Source organism: Gymnoscopelus braueri (genome assembly GCF_963280865.1).
Source record: "Gymnoscopelus braueri genome assembly, chromosome: 2".
Lineage (NCBI taxonomy): Eukaryota > Metazoa > Chordata > Actinopteri > Myctophiformes > Myctophidae > Gymnoscopelus > Gymnoscopelus braueri.
The window spans coordinates 16,693,953-16,700,382 of record NC_137604.1 but is presented as its reverse complement, the minus strand read 5'-3'; the positions used below and the strand labels follow the sequence as shown (position 1 = coordinate 16,700,382).

General features: G+C 37.8%; 1 long non-coding RNA gene across 1 annotated transcript; it reads left to right on the top strand.

Moving 5' to 3' along the window:
- The first annotated feature begins 951 nt into the window (after positions 1-951).
- On the top strand, positions 952-6,049 carry LOC308101056. The gene is made up of 4 exons (XR_013934484.1): positions 952-1,026; positions 2,795-2,903; positions 3,775-3,849; positions 4,147-6,049. It is a non-coding gene; the product is annotated as an uncharacterized lncRNA (long non-coding RNA).
- The last annotated feature ends 381 nt before the right edge of the window (positions 6,050-6,430 follow it).

The window sequence follows — 6,430 nt, the reverse complement described above, 5'->3', positions numbered from 1 at the left end:
GCCACACAGGGGCACTGGTGTCAACAGCCTTTTCAACAATGTTGCACTTACAAATTACAGTGGGCTACTTAACAGTGTGTGTAGATGTTTTATTTTCTAATAGAAAGGTTATAGCGGCCCTCATTAAGTCACTGAGTCAAAGGGGGTTTGAATATCCATATTCTAAATTATATACAGCTGGGACATACTGACCAAAATGTGATATAAATGTCAAATAATGCATTCAATGTTATTAAAAAGCTTTGAAAAGTATTTAATTTAACTAATCTATGTATTAAGCTTTTAATTTATCAACGTATAATAGATAAAGTAATAGCTTAATACATAGATTAACGCATCTATTATTAATGAGTAATAGGTGTATTCATTTGTATAACCTAAACTTGGCAGCAGTGTTGGACATATTAATAGTACAGTAGGCTATCTATGTGCATGTATATAATATCTATGTATATTGTGTTTCTCGTTATATGACTAAGATATATCTATGAGTAGTATTAGACATATTAATAGTACAGTAGGCTATCTCTGTGCATGTATATGTATATAATATCTATGTATATTGTGTTTCTCGAGTAGTATGTATGTGTTCTGAGCTGTTAATACAGTTCCATTTAGTTATGTTCTCTGATTGACCTTTATTTTTTAGCACAGCCATTTAATCGGATAAGTCAAGCTACTTGACTTTTGGTATGTTGCTGATAATCTGTTCCATTCAAGCAGACAGTGTGCTTTGTTCCTCCTCTTCTCTTCTCTTCACTTCTCATATTGCCTTCCCCCTCGCCTGTCAAAAAGAGAAATCAGTGTTTTGTTTTTTCATAGGTCTAGTCTCTCTGTGGTATTTGTATCATCAGGTCAGGTCACATGATGCTGGTCCCACTTCTTGTAAACGACATAGATCTCTGGCTCCCCCTATCGAAGGCTGTAATCTATAAAAGGACAGGGAGACACCAGAGATGTCAGTGAGTTGGTTGGTTGTTGATGAAACTTCATAGCACTTCCTCTGTCTATCCAGACCTACATCAGGTAAGATATTGAGACTTCTTGTCTTTTAATGACATAGATCGTGGATTTATTTTAGTAATTTTTTAGCCAATTCCATAAAGAAATAACTGATTGGTTGAATTGAAGAACTTTATTTAGAAAGACATGGAAACAGTACATGGAAGTACAATTCACAATAATAGGTCCTCTAAACTGGATCACTCATAAATGCACAATGGCTTATTTAAACTCATACTTTTAAAAATATATTCACCACTCTATGGCTATTTGAGAATAGCAATAGAGCTCACAACACTTAAGACAGAAAATCTGCCAATTCAAAATAGAGTAATCTGTCTCTGGGAAGGTAGAAGAAATATAGTTTAACATCTATTCAAAAATAAACTGCATTGAGTGCATAGTCATTTTCACTCTCAAGAAAAACACACACGGTGGGAGCCCCCTCCCGAGTCCCGGTGGGAGGGGCTGCACCAGAGCGATCTTTCACCACACACACACACACACACACACACACACACACACACACACACACACGCACGCACGCACGCACGCACGCACACACGCACGCGCACACGCACGCACAGTCTTGAGGCTGATTTGAAAACAAGGGCTATCGCCAATAAGTGTAGTAGGTGATTTCACAGAGTGGTCGCCAAATCATTTTGAGGGGTCGCAGATCAGGTCACATTTTAAATCTTAATTAAAACATTTATATTCTAAAATGGCGTTCATCATTTTGGTTAATATTGGTTATATATATAACAGACATATGGGTGTTGTTTCTAGACTGTCAAATGTTATTATTGTGTATTTGTCTGCCTCCCATTCAATCTCATTCAATGCTAGTCAGCCACTTTTCACATCAATGTGCTAATTCTAACTCAACTACAGCTGTCAATCTTAGAAATGCATGGCAGACAGGTGCACTAGCTTGCAGCTAAAACAAATAAAGAAAAGGGAAAAAAAGCTTTCTGTGGATGCGGGCCCAGAATGACACTGTGTGATGACCAGGGATTATCTGCACACATTCAGCTTGGGACAGGGGCTGCATTCGGCACTTGAGTTTGTCTTGTTTTAGATGCTATTAGTTTATAACTATTTATGTGTCACATAGTGAGCTGTTAACCTCTCTTTTTCTACATAATATTAGTTTATAACACGTTACAGTTACAGTATGATTGTGCGCATACAGTAGTGAACTGGTAACCTCTCCTGTTCAAGAGAATATTAGTTTATAACAGGTTGTGTCACAAAAAACTGTTAACATCTCTTATTCTAGAGATTGGTTTATTACAGGTTATGTGTAGCACATTGAACTTTTAACTGGATGATGTGCCTCATATTTGTTCAGTTGTGTTTGTTTTTGGCTGAGTTTACAGATGCTGTAGACATTGTAAGCAAAGCAGAAGGTCAGCAGTGATGAGGACATTTTATTGATCTTGTTCAGGTCCTGGATTAATCATTAAAAGTAACAGTTCACAGTTCACACATCCAATAATCCTCATAAAAATAACTCTGATCAATAAAATAAAATAAAGTCTAAGACAAGACTCAAAACTCTTCTTTCCATTACCTCCAGTATTTTATCATTATTGTATATTTTTGTATATTTATTATAAATAAAAAAATACAGCTCATCGGTTAGTATATGGGACCTCAGCGCGTGGCCAGAGGCAAAAAAATTACGGGCCTCTCTAAGATTCCCATGTGTCTTGCCTATACCCGCCATGCCCATGCCTAATCAATCAATCCAAATGTCAACCGACGATATCTTGCCTTTTATGGACAGGTTCTGTGTCAAGTCCTGTGAGAGCTACGGAGACGAACTCCCACTTGTCAGTTACATACCTGTGCTGAACGACTACAAACTTCTAGACTACACCCACAAAAAAATTAAGGTAAGCGTTGATGTCCTTGGAATGGAAGATATGGAATAAAAGCAAGCAGAACATGATTTTTATTTATGTACTATATTCAACCTGGGTTGTGTATCGTTTAAATTGTCAGGGAATTTGGGGAGTTGAGTGATGGGTTAGGTACTTATTGGGAAATGGATCACTATCTCGGGTATAATTCAAATGCTTTACTGGAGAGGTACAGACTTGAAAAGAAGGCAGATGCACACCTCAAAGGTTAATGACGTGCGTAGGACAAAAAGGAAGGTCCACATGTTCACAAAGGGATGTTTGATATGACATAGATATATTTTATAGGGATCTTTGATGCTAGATATCAAAGAAAGAGGCCCTGCACACTGTCTGGAACTTGCAAAAAACTATTCAGTCGACGTTTCGGTCATATAGGACAAACAGTGTAGCTATAAAAATACAAAAAACAAAACAAAAAAACAGTTCCAAACAGTGTGCAGTGCAGGACCTCTTTCTTTGCTATCTACCATATAAAAGATCCCTTTGTTTACTAGAGAGGTGCAAATTGCAATACATATTGAAACATATTTTAAATCAGGAGAGGGCTGGGGAGGAGAGGCGAGGGGGAAGGCAATATGAGAAGTGAAGAGAAGAGAAGAGGAGGAACAAAGCACACTGTCTGCTTGATATGTTTAATATCTGTCAGCTGTATATGTCAGTTAGCAGAGGATTGCTGGGTGGGGGGGACTGCAGAGAGCGGTCTTTCACCACGCACGCACGCACGCACACACGCACACACACACACACACACGCACACACGCACACGCACACGCACACGTGCACACACACACACACACGGTATCAAACCTGATACTAATATCTGTCTATTTCATCCCTGCAGGGATAACGAGCATTCTGATGAGTGCTGTGGCGCTGCCCGTGTGTCTGACCAGACCGCCCAAGCTGGAAAAAAACGGTAAACAAACAATTAACAATCATTGTTATCAATAGTATTCATACAACATACATAATGTAATGTAGCCTATGTAGGCCTACCCCTCCTAGCGCGACTGGAAAGTAGTTACCACACACCTAGTGGTGCTGCCTTAACCCATTAAGATCTGAGGCCGATTCTACAAATGTCTCCTACATCAGTAGTTCTCAAACTTTTTTGTGGCAAGGACCCCTAAAATTATATGTATTTGGCCGCGGACCCCCATCTGAAAATGTTTTGTGCCATGCCATCCATAACCATATCATTTTAATCCACCAGCTCTCATCAATGATGAAGAAGTTCGGATTGTATTGGTTGAGAAGACTGGAGCTGGAAAGAGCGCCTTTAGAAACACCATCCTGGGTTGTAACACTTTTGAATCCGAGTTTTCAACTCAATCTGTGACAACAAGCTGTCAGAAGGTCAGAGGGGTAGTGAATGGTAGAATGGTCACTGTCATAGACACATCAGGATTGTTTGACACCAGGTTAAGCAAAGATCAAACTTGAAGACACTGAACAGTGCATTAGTTTTTCCGCTCCTGGTGTCCTAACCTGTGTGTTGTCAAACTGGTCCCTGTATGTGATCATGATCAAACTCATCAAATTCATAGATGAGGAGCAGAAATCTGCGAAAATTATTCAGGATCATTTTAGCAACAACATGGTGTTGAGGAATGGAGGAAGCCACTACACCAATGAGATGTTCCAAGAAGCAGCAAAAGCAATAGAGCAAGACAAACTGAGACATCTTAAAGACAATGAAGAGAAGAGAGATAAAGAGGAGGAAGATCTGAAGATAAGATGTGAAAAAGAGGGTATGGAAAAAGCAAAGGAAATAGAAAAACAGGAAGAGAAACAGAGAATTCTTAAAGAGAAACAAGATAAGTGATATAAAGAGGAGGAAGAGCTATCAAATAAAAATAAAATCTGAAAAAGCAAATAAATTATGAACAAGACGCAACACAGTGGAGAGGTGCTGGAGTCTGCAACCGTTCTCGTTGCCTTGTTAGGGCTGAAGATGGATTTGCGTCAGGGCCAGCTGGTTGGGTTGCAGTGTGCGATCCTGCTCTCAACTGTACAGGAGGGCTGGGCCACATTGACACCAGTGGACTTGAGGGCCTAAAGGCTGATGCATAGTCTAAATAAATTTGGTTTGGGATGAGTCCCCGACCCAATTTCATTTTGGCTCTATAAAAGTCAATTCAAACACATCCTTGAAGACCAACAAAGACAGCTGTGTTCCTGTCATATAATGTAAATACTGTACAAAACCTTCAAAAACATATTCTTCTAATAGCTTTTGAAGTATAATTTAGTGCTGCTGGCCACCCCATTTGTTTTAAAGAACATTTTTTATTGTTATGTTTTAACTAAAATCAAACAGATTGGAAAAGAACATGAAAAGAAAACAACAAAACAAAAAGATCTCTTGAAATTGACCATGCCAAAGCCTGCTGTCAGGTCAGTCTTTGTTAGATTGCTACTGGTGATTCTGTAAACCGGTACTACCCTGTGTCAGAGCGTTCAAATTAGGCTAAATATCTTATCATACATACAGAGATGGAAAGTGACGTAGAGAGAGCTATTATGATGATGCAAGAAAAAATATTCCCTGTTGACCCAAGACAAGGGTGTGAAAAAAGCTTCCATAAGCCTGTACATATTGAATCAGAGCAGCACATAGGATCCAAAACATTCAATGTTTCATTTGTGAAAAGATTGATAGATAAGGTTAAAAATAACAAAATAAGGTTACTGTGGTCACGGTTTGAGCAAAAGAGACCTTTTAGTAGTTTAAAGAAACGTTTTCTTACAAGAACTGAAAACATGAATGCAATAAGTCAGCGTAGAAATAGCATGATTGATTGATTTTAATATTGACAATATTATTGTTATACATTGATACTGTCCTGTGTTTATCTGAGATGCTCACAACATGATTGCCATTCACTATGTTCTTGTATTTGGTTGACATTATTGTTCTCGTCCTTTGTTAATATCTATGGACTGTTGTAGATTCCTCTTTATATAGTATATATTGTATAAAAATGTCTATGACCGTAATGAAGACTTTCTTTTCTTTTTGTATTCTTTGTTTATTGGATAACAATCAAGACTTTCTAGATATTGCTATGAAAGTTAAACAAAGATTTGCGTGTTATAAATGCATAATTACAGAACTACTTGTGGCCTGATTGCTTACTCTATCTAATGTGAATATGAGAATATAATAACAATAATCACAATAACAATCATATATATATATATATATATATATATATATATATATATATATATATATATATATATATATATATATATATATATATATATATATATTGTTACGTTGCCACACATTGCTGAGGGAAGGGTAACAAGTGGTAGCCTGGCTTCATCAGACCAATACACAAATGCATAGAGCAAATTAAATGTGAGATGGCAGATTTGTCATGTTCCCATAAACAAGTGGTGGAGATGGACAGCAGAACCAACAGAGTGGGGCAGCAGAGCCAAAAAGACATGAGCAGCAGAACCAAAAGATGTGGGCAGAACAAAACAAA